A 15,367-nucleotide genomic window follows, 5' to 3' on the forward strand; every position below is an offset into this window, starting at 1 on the left:
TGTTCGACAGTGATAAATAAGATTTTATCTTATCCATCTTGACGTTGCTGAGCGGGATATAATCAAACAAATTTCTTATATGCTCACCGAATCTAGCTCTGTAACCGGAATTAGATCTTCAGGTTGTTTTATGATAAATATATCATAACTAGCGCCAAGTTCATATTTTAGTTGTTCGTTTCATTCATTTAGTAGCTTATATTTGTCCTGATGTGGATCTATTGTGTAGATATAAACTCTCTCGCAGTTGAAGATGTCGTTAAGTAATAGATTCATCAGCAGGTTAGTTTTGCTTGATCCGGTTCGCCCTGCTATCAGATAATGACAACTTGTTAGGTCGAAATTGTGTTGATGTTTTATTAATCGCTCCTTGTCAAACTTAATTGTGCTCATTCGATTTGAAACTGCATTTTATAAAACTTAATTTTATCAGGCGATCAAAGTTACGTTTTATAGCGAAGTAATGATAAGAATGGGCTATTAAACAAAATTGGTACGTAAATCAACAGCTCAACAGAAACAAACAACGAAAACTACTACCACCATGGCTGGCGCAGACTTAACAAACTATCTCAAACAATCTGGAGTTACAATGACTGGTAACTTAAGTATGTCAGACAAGAGAGTGCTAGACCTTGAAAAAACATTTTCACCTATCAACTCAGATAACACACAAGCTGTAAGTTTCGCCCAACTTAACACGATAGATAACAGCAAGGTATCGCTGAGAGGTGGGAAAATGACTGGAAATATCAATACGAGTGGAAAATAATAAACATGGAAACCGAATGCCCTTCTGTTAATGTAACTAACACACAAGCAGTAAGTTATTCACAGCTTAGCACGGTCAATAATAACAAGATATATATATATATATATATATATATATATATATATATATATATATATATATATATATATATATATATATATATATATATATATATATATATATATAGGCGGTAAATTAATATTTAATGCTCAACTCGATAAAACAACGTCGACCAGTAAAGAATTTGTAACAAATGAAAAGTTTGTCAAGGATAACTTTGCAATAAGTTCCGGTGATACGATGACTTGTGTGTAAGATTAAAATAGTAGCGCTAATATAATAACAATTACATATTATCCAACCACTGCATCTAATATAACAAATAAATCTTATGTTGACTCGAGATCAATTAATGCAACAAATACAATGTAAAGCCTTTGATATGTCAAGTAAAGCTGCTGATTAAAATTACATTAAGCAAACCGGTGGCACAATTACAGGTGCAATGGATATGGTTGCTAATAAGATAACTTCTAAGTATTTACCTGCTGCTTCATCTGATCTTGTAAATAAACAGCACGTGGATACTGTTGCCCAATCGCTTGCGATTGGTGGTAGTACAAAAAGATTCAAACGTAATGTCGGTTATATTCCACATCTCGCTCATGCTATATATAATCAATTGGGTTTTTATGTAAATGTGTCATGTTATTATCTGGATAATGATCCTCATTATGCGTTTGTGTTTAGCAGTGCTGCATCTGAAGATCCAGAGTGGACCACAGACGGAGAAATGAGTGAGTTCGGGATCAAAATACGATGTCCAGAAGCCATTGCAATATCGAAATTTGAACTGCCAGATAAATCAAAATTTCTTTTCGGAACCATTTATATCTGGAGATTATAAGGATCGAATGATAATTCAGAATGTCCTATGCTGTATACGGCATCTCATCATATTACTATTTTCGGCAATTGACACTTGATCCTGCATTAACCACAAACAAGTGCTCGTATTTCCGGATTTATGCTGCCAACACGAAGGGTATTCATCCAGGTTCAGCGACGTTTCCGATATATGCACTTGACGATTTAATGTGAGTGTATTATATAATGTCTTTTTTTATTCCCAACCCGAAAACGGAGACCGAAATAGCTGATGTTGATTCGCTAAACCCAGAAAGTGTTGAGGAAGCAAGAGTGATAAATATAATTGTTCGAATGAAGAAAAAAAGCAACTTTAAATTCACCCTTTTTAAACGAGAACAGTGACAACATTATTAGAGATGCAGGAATGAGAGGCCCTCAACTAAAATGCTCAGTCAGAGACTTTGATATAATTAGCAAATACTGTCATGTCAGTGATTGTGAGGAAAAACGATTAAAAGTAAAAAAGTTGCTGTTAAATACGTTGATTGAGCTAAATAAAGCAAACAGTTTGTCGATCGACAAATCTAACCTTATACAAATGAAATATCATGGTTGTAAACTGCCACAGCAAGAGCGACTGAAAAAGATTCATGATCAGTCTTACAAACTAGCTGAAACAATAAAACACAAAGTTCTCAAACATCGTACGCTCAAAGACACATTTGCTAAATGTCGACTATTTCGCGTACTCGGCAAGGACGATTATGGTAAAAAGACGTTGTTGGAAATGGTAGATAATCGTGTTGATACTAACCTGCTAACAACAGCATATCTAGTTCTAATAGACTCTCTCACCGGCGATAAAAATGTATAGGTGTGGTATACTTGAATTCATTAGAACATTTCATGACTAGGACTTCTAAAATTTAAGTTATGGATTATTCTTTTTAATTTTGGATTTGATTTTTAAAACCGTAAGATATTTTTCCTTTTTATGGTGTTTCTCCAGGGAAATACATTATTTGTTAAATTTTTCAAAGCTTGTTGTTGCTATTCTTTCTTTTGTTTCTTGTTTTTAGAGCCTAAACACGGAACATAACAACTGAGGCCTCGTTCTCGGATCTGTTAATTGTGGCTGAAATATTTCAGAAAACTTTGGTTTTTGAAATTTGAATTTCCCATGTTTTTTTAAATCTATAGAGAAATCAGCAAGCTTTTTCTAAAATATCATCAAAAGTGGAAACCTTTCTCTCAAGTCCTACCGAGTACCAATTAGACCTTTTCAACAGAAAAAAGATGAATTAATCAACTTGCCAGAAAATATGACGTTCCTGAGGTCAAGGCTTCTTTAACTAAGCAAAAAATAAAAAATACTGTGGTGCAGTACTTGGTAGAAAAGAATGTTTTGGATAGAAGTGCTTTGGTTTCGATCTGTAAGTCTGTGCAAGACTCTGACATAAAAGTAAAGGAATTAGGATCAAAATACAAGATGGAATTGGAGTTGAACCTGGAACGTCAGAATGATAAAAAAGCAAAAATAAAAGCAGTTACAATATGAAATGAGGAGAGAAAGAGACATGAAAGAGAGAAAGAAATACAAATGCGTTTACAAGAAAAATATGCAAATGGAGTTAGATAAGGAAGAAAGAGAGAAAGACAATTGTAGTTACAAAAAGAACAAATACAGTTACAGAAAGAGCAAATGCATTTACAATCGGAGAAGGAGAAAGAACACATGCAAACCGAAGAAAGAGAAAGAGAGGGAATATCAATTTAGAATAAAATAAATTGAGCAGGCAAGTGAACAGCACATTCCCACATCAAAAACAAATTTAAGTTTCGATGTTGCAAAGAATATTAGGTTAGTCCCCCCTTTTAGAGAAAAAGATGTACACATATTTTTCTTATTATGAAAAAGTTGCTGAAACTTTGAAATGTATTTGGGAGTATTGGACTCAGTTATTACAATGTGTATTTATTGATAAAGTTATTGATATTTACCGTTCACTGTCAGTTCACCAAAATGTTTACTATGATTAAGGAATGCGTTTTAAGAGATTTTGAGTTAGTCCCTAAAGCTTATCAGCAAACATTCAGAATCTATAAAAAAAGAAGCAGAACAAGATTATAAAAGCTCAAACAACTTATATTACTTGACGAGTTCGGAAACTGTGTCCATAGTGACATTAAGACTTATCTTGACGAGCATAAGATCAAAACCTTGGATAATGCTGCTCGTGCTGCTGGTGAGTATTCTTTAACTCATAAAGTTCCTTTTGTAAATAAGGTTCCCACTTCATAATCTTCTGGCAGAAAAAAAAAATACTGGAGCCTAATACAAGCCCTTCTAAATTTCAAACTGGCACAACTTCTTAAAATCAAGCTTCAGATATGCTTGACCAAAGATCATTGTCTCATCCTACGTGTACCTATTGCAAGAAGAAAGGACACGTTACTTCTGATTGCTACGAGTTAAAAAAATAGGCATCAGAATCAAGACAGACCTATTCCAAATGCTCTTATTTCTAAGAGGTCAATGTCATGGTCATATATTCAAAGTAATACATTGGTTGAGTCTAAGAAACATCAAGCTTATTTTATTATGGAGAATTATGAACCTTTCAAATCGAAACGTTCTATATCACTCTTGGGTGATTCGGCCAATCTTATCCCTATTAAAATGTTAAGGGACACAGGAGTTTCTCAGAGTCTTTTATTGCCAGGTACTTTGCTTTTTTCTGAGAAGTCTTCTTCTAATGAGAGTGTTCTTATTCAGGGAGTAGAATGCGGCTTTGTTAATGTTACTCTCCATTGTGTACATTTGTCATCATACTTTGTCTTAGGACCAGTGACAGTCGGCACATTGTCTGTTTCATCCGTTGGGGGCATTCATTTATTACTATGCAACGACCAAGATGAAGATAAGGTTGTGATTAATCCACTTGTGACTGAGAAACCTTGCTTGGATCAGACATTCGATCAAGTTGAAAAAGAATTCCCTGATTTATTCCCACCTTGTGCAGTTACCTGAGCTATGTCATAGAAAGCTCTTGAGAATGATGTTGATAAGGAAATTATTCCTATAACTGACATATGTATTGGTCAGGTTTTTGATGAAGTCACTTCTTGTTTGGATCAACAAAAAGGCATTCATCACACTGATCCTCTTTTAACTAAACATTCTCTTTATTCTAATCAGGGTGATAACCGGAAATAACTTGTCGTCGAACAGGAAAAATATCATGAGATCTGCAATTTGTTTCAAGGGGCCGTTAGTGAAACTGAAGCCAGAAGTTCATGTCTGTTATTTCATTAAAAATTGAATTCTTATGAAAAATGGAGACCACCCGAGGTACCTACTTGCTAATGAATGGTCAATGAACTATCAAATTGTATTTCCAAAACCTTACCGACAGGACATACTTAATCTGGCCCATGAAACTCCCCATGCTAGTCATTTAAGGATTAATAAGACGTATCACAAGATCTTGAATCACTTCTATTGGCCAAAAATCAAAAGTGATGTTGATAAATACTGTAGATCTTGTCATACTTGTCAAATGGTAGGAAAACCCAATCAGAAGATACATAAGGCTCATCTACAACCTATTGCTGCCTTTGAGGAACCATTTAGCAGAATTATGGTAGATTGTTTTGGTCCCTTACCTAAGACCAAGTCAGGTAACCAATACCTATTGACCATTATGTATGTGCCAGCAAGGTTCCAGAGGCAATCCCTTTGAGGAATATTAAATCTAAAACAATAGTAAAAGCTTTGATAAAGACATTTGCTCAGTTTTGCTTTCCCACATCTGTCCAGTCTGACCAAGGCTCAAATTTAATGTCTGGAATGTTCCATTAAGTTATGTAGGAATTAGGCATCCGACAATTCAAATCTTCTGCCTGAAAAATATGATTCGATCATATTGTGTTGATACGGTTAAAGATTGGAATGAATGCATTCATGTAGTATTGTTTACGGTTAGGGAATCAGTTAAAGAATCTTTAAGCCTGCGTCTCTTTGAACCTGTTTTTGGACATACTGTGCGTGGACCATTGACGTTGTTGAAAGAGAAACTTCTTTCTAATGAAGATAATGAAATTAATCGTCTTGATTATGTTTCCAATTTTAAGCAAATGTTTTCAAAGGCTTGTGAGGTCACAAGAGCGAATCTCCACTATATTCAATCAAAGACGAAGTGAAGATATGATAAAAACTCGAACGAAAGGAGTTTTGAACGTGGCGATAGTCAAGGTTCTCTTGCCCATATCACATTATCCTCTTCAGGCCAAGTAGTATGGCCCCTACACAGTTAACAGGAAAAAAAATGATTTAAATTATATCATAAATAATCCTGGGAGGCGAAATCAAAGACAACTCTGCCCCATAAACATGCTAAAGGACTATTTTAAAGAGATAGCCAGGTTAAACATGCAATTAATTTATTTGTACCTGTGTCACTCAGTGAAGATATTTGAAGGAATATCATCGGATTCTACTGATATTCAAGTGACCAATCTTGAAATTCAGAAATTATAACAAATCTTTACCAGAAACTTTCACATTTGCAAGTGCAAGAAACAAATGAACCTAAACAGTTATTATTTGAATATGAACACTTATTTCCAGCTTTTCCTATAAGAACGAAGACAATTTTCCATGACTTTGAAATTGTAAGTTCCAAACCTGTGAAACATCACCCGTACAGGATGAACCCTCTCAAACAGGAATACTTGAAATAAGAAATTCAGTATTTGCTGGAGAACGATTTTATAGAGCCCATTTAATGTGACTGGAGTTCTCCATGCATACCTGTTCCAAAACCAGATAAAACTTTCCGTATATGCACTGATTATAAGAAAGTGAATATTTTGACAAAAACAGATTCATTTCCATTACCAATTACCAAGAATCGATTACTGTATTGATAAGATCGGAAATGCCAAGTATGTCACATAATTCGACCTTCTGAAATTACTTTGTCAAATTCCACTAACGGAAAGAGCAAAAGAAATTTCGGCGTTCGTGACTCCAGATGGACTTTATCAATAAACGTAACGCCGTTTGCTATGAAAAGATCGCCAAGTACATGTCAGCGTCTCATGAATATGATTACATCTGGTCTTGACAATTGTGATGCTTACATCGATGATGTCATCATCTACAATGATATCTGGAAAGAACGTTTAGCAACAATTCGGAAATTCTTTGACAGGCTCACGGATGCAAGTTTGACAATTAATTTATCCAAAGGTTAGCTCTGCCCTGCTAGTGCAACTTTTCTAGGAGATATCGTGGGAGATGGACAAGTTAAAATTATAGATGCTAATGTCAATGCTATCTCTGAATTCCCTGTGCCTGTAAATGATTTTTAAAAAACTGATGCGATTTTTAGGTATGGCTGGGTACTGTCGGAAATTTGCTTCCAATTTTTCTATAATTGCTGAACCCCATGTAAATTTATTGAGTACAAAAATCAGCTTTTGTTGATTAAAAATGTCAGGAGGCGTTTGACAAGTTAAAAGCCATACTTAAAAGTGTGCCAGTTCTTATAGTTCCAACTTTTAGCCAGTGATTTAAACTGTCTGTTCGGGTTGGATCAGTTTCGATTCAAGAAGATGAAAATAGTATTGATCATCCAGTATGCTATGTTTCTAAGAAATGAAAAAAAGCACCAAAGACATTATTCAACAATAAGGAATGTTTGGCTTTGATATTGATATTGGAACAGTTTTGAAGTTTACATTAGTTCAGTTCCTTTTTCGATTGTTGTGTTCATTGACCACAACCCCTTACTTTCATCGGCAAAATGAAAAATGAAAATCAAAGACTACTGCTGTGGAGTTCGTTGTTACAGGAATATGATTTGGACATTAGGTACATCAAGGGGTAAGATACTTTAATAGTATATGCACTTTCCCGTGTATAAGAATGTGTTATTTTATTTACACTTTATGTAATTTGTAAGAGGTCTTTCTAACCTCATATATAATTAATCTATGGTAAAAAGAAAGCTTTATCATATAAATCTTTGTTTTTTTATGGGAAAGTGTTATGTATATTTGATTTTATATATATTTGAATTTATTTAATTGTTTGTAAGTTTTAAAATCTTTTTATTTTTAAAATCATTATATGTCAATGTAATGTAATTTTGTTTACTATGAATTTTATATTTTGCAGAAAAAAGTTTGCCTTACTGTTCAGTTGCAAACACCAAGGTTTGTATCTTACCTAGATCCTGGCCTTGAATGAGGGTCAAATAAACAACTTCTTTTTTTAAATTCATTTTTAATGTGTGAATGATCAAGACTGTACTGGACTACGTGCCGTTAGACTGGGAGGTACCTTCTAGGCCATTGTGGAACGTAATCACGTGACCCTCATCCGGGAATCTGTTTTGTGTCTCAAGTTATTGTATAACCTTTGTTATAGAGAAACTAGGCAGTCGGGCTTCTAAACACTGGGACGTAAAGATGTTTCTTTTGTTGTGACAGCTTGGAGTTATATTTTAATTATTATTCAGATTATTTGGATTCTAAAAGATTACTTCTTTTTCCTGGAAATATTTGAGTGCTCATACAGAATTCCTGGACAAAGACATTTATTTAAATTTTATTCGGAAATTCAGACACTGGAATATTGTTCGTGAGACAACTAAGAATTGTGAACACAACAGCACAATACTAGCTACAGTATATGCCATCGCCTTCCATTTTGGATCTTTCGTCGGGACTAGAACTTGAATTAATTAGAACATTTCATTGCCAGGATTCTGAAATTTGATTCATCGAATATTCTTCGATTATTTTTGGATTCCAGGGAAATAAATTATTTGCTAATTTTTCATACCGTGTTGATTTCACTCTTTCTTTTGTTACTGTTTTTTGGAGCTTAAACATGTGTATATATATATATATATATATATATATATATATATATATATATATATATATATATATATATATATATGTGTGTGTGTGTGTGTGTGTGTGTGTTCTTTTTCTTCTGAATTTGTATAATTTGTCATTCATCTTATCTCAGCATTCGAGAGAGAGACTTTGGCTTGTTTTCGGAAAACCTTTGATCATCGTGGGACGGAATGATCAACTGACCGAGTATTCAGGAAAAGTCTTAATTTGAGTGCACGATCAGACTTGATTATCTCTCATTAACACTGCGCCATATTCCATATATTTTCTCCAGTAAATGCCCACATTAAACAAGATTAAACAAGTCTTCATTTGAAAGGATTGTTCATAGATATGGTTTGAAAATTTATTATTTTGTTCCTAAACTTCAAAATTGAGTCTGATGGTGTCTTTAAATTGGAGTTTAGTGAATACAGCACCAAATTAATAATAGTACAAACATGCAAGATAGGAGGTGAAGGTCGATTAGAAAGGAAAACTTATCATTGCTTAATGTATTATCCAGGTCGAAAGGAGATTGGCTGTTTGTATGTCCAATAGGCAGTTGTTATGACGTGCGCTTATTGTGGCCTTGAGCAAAAACGTCCAAAAACGAGCCAGTGCCAACCCACAAAGTATGTAAGCTGTATATTATACTTGTAATTTCAAGTTGTATAAACTGCTGTGTAATGTAGAATGTCGTTCCCAGGAAGAGATGATTATACAGTAATCTCGAAAAGAATAAAAATTAAATCCCCACATGTGTGTCAAGTTTGAAGAAATATGTTGTCAGTCAGGACATTTCAGTCTCCATACTTAATCTTCAGTTTTGGAAAGCAAATTTTATTCGGCTATAGTAATCTACAAATGAAGTGCGGGGAAAAAACTGCAAATGAGCCAAACTAACATTTCTATAAAGAATCATTAGTTAGTAATATTTTGAAAAAATAACAGAGCAACATTATTTGAAATGGCTGGCCTTTCTTTCCGCGAGAAGGATAAACCAAAATATTCAAAATATATAATCGCCGCGATCGACAGTTCTGTTTTTTAAATGATTATAAAAATACATTGTTGAGAAAGTTTAAAAGATTAATGTAAACTCGGTGGAAAAATTCATATACTTTATACGGAGGTATGCTTATAATGTCATACTTTTTCGTGAATTATTCATACTTCTAGCAGAAAAACAACATATGTTATCATATGCATGCCCTGCCTTACACGCATTTTCATGAATTATTCATGCTTCTAGCAGAAAAACAACATATGTTATCAGATACATGCCTTGCCTTACACGCATGGCATCAAACGTTGAAGACGAGAGACAACTGTCCGCGATTATGAGTTTATAAGACGACTCAACTTAATGCTCACGGGTATATTTACTCAGAATGCTCACGGGTATATTTACTCGCACTCAAGAGTGTCGGCCGTTCACAATTCAAAATGGCTGAGTGGTCTGTTTCTCTTTACTGATGTACATATCATATAAGGCACTGCTAACTGTGATTGCGAGTGTAGTGAATGCAATGTTTTTATGCAAATGTTTTCCTAATCGCTATATAAAATTGTAACTCTGAAATAATTTTCGTATGTATACCAAGATTCTACTTACCTAAATTAATACACCCCTTTGGTGCCCTGCTTGCCTCTATACTAGCTTTCGGATACTGAATTGGATTCATTGTGGTGTTTAGGGACACGGGTGAAGGTCTTACAATCGGGGACAAGAGTTTGGACGAAGCAGTCATAGAAACTGATGATTCTTTATCCTCAGTTTCTGTGTAGGTTCGGAGTAACGTGCTAACAGTAGTTGTCTCTTCCTTAGATTTTGGAAATTTGCGAAGAGTACTTCTCATTTCCGTGGATATCATAGGTAATTTTGTGGCTGGAGTTATTGAAAATACAGTTGTTGAAGATTGGTGTAAAAACCGACATTCAAGTGTTCTGTTGTCGAACACCATGTTTTGAGGACACCAACAACGGCAAAGATATCCGATATTACATTCCCAGTATGATGTAGGATCTTGCGTTGGCCATCGCAATATTGTTCTGGAGTTCCATGAACAAAAGTTATCACTTCCTGCAAAAGAGTGAGTAGGCATAAAATACAACGAATGATGTCCTTGTTCTCTATCATCAGGGTCAAGGTGTTATTTTTCTATTGGCCTCTGCCAGTAAAGAAACTCAAACAGAAAACACATTCATCCCTATCTGAAATCTGAATCGGAATGTAAAGAGGTGATTGATATTGTAATGTGTGGAGAGGCGGTACGAATTGGTAGAATGTAATGATATTTGGGGAGTGGGGATTATTTAACATCTGTAGCGTTTCGCTCTTCGGTTTCTTTGACCATTTTGTTTACGCTCGTTGCGTCCTGAATTCAGCACTTTGTGGCAATTAGCAAATTGACTTGGCGCTCAGACAGCGTAGCCCCAAATTACTGTCCCTTAAATCTCTGTTTATTTTGACATGAATCCATGAGTCTTTCTTACTTTCTCCAGATTTTTGAAACTTTCAGTTCAATATTTCAACGGAATAGTACTCTCTCTCTCTCTCTCTCTCTCTCTCTCTCTCTGCACACAAGCTTCTTATGAGAACCCATTGTCAAACAGTCTTTCTAAACTAGTTTGGTCAGCTTCAACTAACTCTCATTTCTCGTCGGTAGATTCGGTGAAATGCTGACAAACTGCTACTTACGATACTTCCTCGTCATTGACAGCGCCAAAGGTGCTGATTCTCACCAAGTATAAGTGAATTTCTAAAACTGACAATCGTATCCTGGTATTTTTTAATAATTTTCAATTTATAGCAGTAAATCATTCCCGATATTTAATTAGTGGGCTGTTATCGAATGTTTTAAGTTATAAACGTAATTCCAGGATGGATGTACGATACGGAAATTTTAAATGGGTATGTAATTTTTTTTTATCGGATTCACTATAGGACATAGTGCTCTGTTTAATGACGTTCGAATTTGTTCGCAATGTGATTTGCAATGAGGGATCGGAGCCAGTTATCTTTCCAACAGATGGAGCCACAGAAAAACCTGGTCCCGATATTAGGTCATCCTCGGGTTTTATCGTTAGCCAGAACAATATATTGTTGATCAATCGAGCGATAAATAACTGTAAAAAACTACAATAATACTTTTGTCATGTAAAACTAACATTGTCGTATTTCGTTTTTCGATGTATAAAAATATTTACTATATTAGCACTATAAGACACTAATATCGACGTTGTCTTCTTTTTCTGTTTAATTAAAATAATATATCTTACCATTTCTGGCCTCCTTATGTTGAAACCTTGAGAGCCAACTTTGAAACATTATTTAAAGACCTCTACAAATTGATAAGAGAGGTCTATAATTGAATTAGAGAGGTCTTTAATTCATTTAAATTAGTCTATAATTCATTTATGGGTTTATTGAACCTATGCCAACTCAGAGAGGTCTTTAATTCAATTAGAGAGCCCTTCAGTTGAATTAGATGATCTCCTTATTCATTTGAAGAGGTCTTCAATTCCATTAGAGGAGGTCTGCAATTCATTTATAGACGTTAATAATTATTAACTGAAGTCTCTAATTCAATTAGATAGCTCTATAATTGATATATAGAGCTCTCTAAATCAGTCGTAGAGGTCTCTAATTCCATTAGAGATGTCTCTAAATAAATAGAGAGGTCTGTATTGAATTGAATATATGTAAAACACCGGCCGCCCATACTAATGAGAGAAAGAATAAAGCAGAACAGTAAAGATACATACCTTCGTGCTGTATTTCGAACGAATCCGAAAAGCATATGAAGGACAAAAAAAGAACTCGGCAAAGCCGAATCATGGTGTAGACCTCTTACGCAAATCCAGCTTACAATTAATTAAAAACAAATCTAACGGCTAAAGAAGATCTGAAACGTGGAAGCTACATTCTTGTTGCCCCACGGATTGGTAACAAAGTTGCGCCAAAATAAATTCGTGAATGTATCACCCTTTCCAGCCAACCAGAGGGACCGTATATATCCACTTTGATTGTACAAAACACCAAAGACGCCGAGATTCTGTTGACATGAAACGCATCAACATACTGTAACAGGAAGACCAAAGAAAATTTCCTAAAGAGTAACTCTTGTGATGGCGAATAACGATCAACGTTGATCTTTCTTTCATGTGTCCTACATAGGAATAAATACGAATACATTTAGAAATTTGTTTATTGTATATGATCATTCACGCTGATACACGGGTGATGAAAAGGACCGTGTGTGTGTGTGTGTGTGATTTGGATTTTTAACGTAGCTTTAACAATTTTTCAGTCATATCGCTACGATGTCTGCAGTGTGCCAGTTTATAGTGATGTCTATCACTGGGGCATCATGCCGCAGACATGTAGCATGATGTCCCATCCAGTCACATTATCCTGACGCGGGGCCGACCAGTCTAAACACTAGCCCCTTAATGCCGAGCACCTAGCAAGGCAGCTGTTAGTACCATTTTTGTAAGTCTTTGGTATGACTCGGCCGCGGTTCGAACCCGCGACCTCCCGCATCCGAGACGGACGCTCTAACCACTACCCCACCGGAGCGGTGACCGAGATTGAAGAAGAAAAAAACTATTCTCAGAACGACATCAGATCTTTTTAATGAGTAAACAACTGGCATATTTAGTATGTGTGATAAATGTGCTCGGATACATTATATAATGATTGCAAACTAACTGTAGATATTCCAGCCAAAGGTTGTTTCGCCATTTAATTCTTCCTTTTTTTACTTTGTAAATTATTTCCTGTTAAGACTGTCATTATAACTGGATGGATAGGTGATAAACGTTGAATTGCAAGGTTACAGGCATAAAACGTGGAACAAATACAATCCTTCATTATTTTTTAATTATTTTTTTTAACTGACTCAGCATCACGTCCTAGTGACTGATGTGGTAGTTAACGTATTTGTTTTGTCTTAAAACATAAATGCATGACTATCGAATAGATTTAGTACTATGATATTCTAATATTTAGGATACACATTCCAATCAAAAGGAAATTCTTCTACAATTATGTTTAGAGTTTAATGGATTAGCAAAAGAAGAACACTTTAATGTGTAGAGCAATAAGAACACAAGATCAAAAAAGAAAACAGCAACGGCAAAATACAAAAATTTGCAAACAATAACCCAACCAAGTACGAGAAAAATGAAAGTAAAACTACCCCCATGCAAACAAACAAACCTCTGCCCGAGAAATTATAAGTGTAAAAAATTTCGTAATCAAGTAAATAATGTGTGACAAATAGCAAAGGCAAAAGTTCACACGTAACCTGGAGAATATTTTGATGTTTGGAAAGCAAATTCAAGTTATTGTTGGAAACTAGTTCCTTTTCGTTAAAACAAAAGTGGTTGATTTCTACACCACCACTTCCGGTAGCTAGTGAATACGGTTCCATGCCTGTAGCTTATTTTAAAAAAAGACTAAATCAATATGAAACATACATTCAAGTCCATGACTAACACTGACAATAGTCACGTGATTGAGTCAGATATAAACCAAACGACAAATAAAAAAACTTGCCAAAATATTTATGACAAAGAAGTACATCCATTATGTGGTCGGTACCCTGTCCACCCCAAATATATGGATGACAAAGAATTAGGTCCATGATGCGGTCAGTACCTCACCCAACTAAAATATATGGAATACAAAAAGGAACGTCCTCCAAGTGGTCAATACGTTGTCCATCCCAAATATATGTATGACAATGAACTACATCCATGATGTGGTCAGTACCTTGCCCATCCCAAATAAATGGATGATAAAGAAGTACGTCCTTGATGTGGTCAGAACCTTGCCTATCCCAAAAGCACGAAGAGACATTACAGCATGCTACCGGAAGCTCAAAGCAGTGGCCTCGCAAAGCTTCTCTTCATTTCATTTAATTTAATCTATCCTTTGTTGTTCCCACCCCAAGCGACCTTGTGCAACACTGCATAACTGATGTTGCTAGTTGTACCAGTGAGCCATCATGTTTCTTTATTCAGTAAAAAAAAGTCAGGAAAGAATTGTTTAAATATCTCTACAACGACTGGTGCCCAAATGATCTCATATTATTTTAAAACTATTATCTTGTTTTGTTTCACAGTTGATGTATATTTTAACATAGAGATGATATTTTAACGAGTGTTGAGTCAAGGTTGTATGTCATGCTCTATACAAAGTATTTAATATTCTAAATGTTTGATAAAAATGGCAAACAGTGCATCTTTATTTGTTTACTTTTCTAAAAAGAAAACTACCGAAAATAAATTAAAAGCTTTTTTAAGTTTGCTTTGATGTATTCTTGTGAAACTGGACATACGTAAGTACCAAAGGTAGACGATTCCACAAAATTGAACACGCAACATTGACTTTGGAAACAGTGTCACTGATTTGTATGACATTGAACTGAAAACGATCTTTTGGGACAACTTTGGAACTTAAGTTTTTACGGAAATGCTATCATGGCGGACGGACGATTCGCATTCATTCTTTGAGACAAGATATTATTTGTATGACATTTTCTTACTACAGTGATAGAATTGCAAAGGAGTACTGTGACGTACACTTTAGTATTCGCGCACCCTCCCGTTTGTTTGTATCCCTGTAATGACTTTTAAAACAAAATACATGAATGATATAGCAAATTCACAAAACGTAGTCACTTCATTCATCAATTTATAATTTCTAAGCTAATTGTAGCGAGGAGGTTCCAAATACTGTTAACTTGTTGTCGTTTCGAATCAGACAGGATATTCTTTACTTACACGGTCGCCATTATTTCA

The 15,367-nt window shown here is 34.9% G+C and overlaps 1 protein-coding gene across 1 annotated transcript in view; it reads right to left on the minus strand.

The window, feature by feature from the left end:
• The window catches only part of LOC149806076 (uncharacterized), a 39,662-nt gene extending 27,061 nt beyond the window's left edge, over positions 1-12,601 (minus strand). Inside the window, exons 1-2 of the mRNA XM_089950949.1 lie at positions 12,326-12,601; positions 10,173-10,640 (exon numbers count right to left, since the gene is read on the minus strand). The gene's annotated coding sequence lies outside the window, so the exon portion shown is untranslated. The remainder of the gene's footprint in view (positions 1-10,172; positions 10,641-12,325) is intronic.
• Between the last annotated feature and the right edge of the window lie 2,766 nt (positions 12,602-15,367).

The sequence above is a fragment of the Sinohyriopsis cumingii genome, chromosome 2 (genome assembly GCF_028554795.1).
Source record: "Sinohyriopsis cumingii isolate HCF-2022 chromosome 2, ASM2855479v2, whole genome shotgun sequence".
Lineage (NCBI taxonomy): Eukaryota > Metazoa > Mollusca > Bivalvia > Unionida > Unionidae > Sinohyriopsis > Sinohyriopsis cumingii.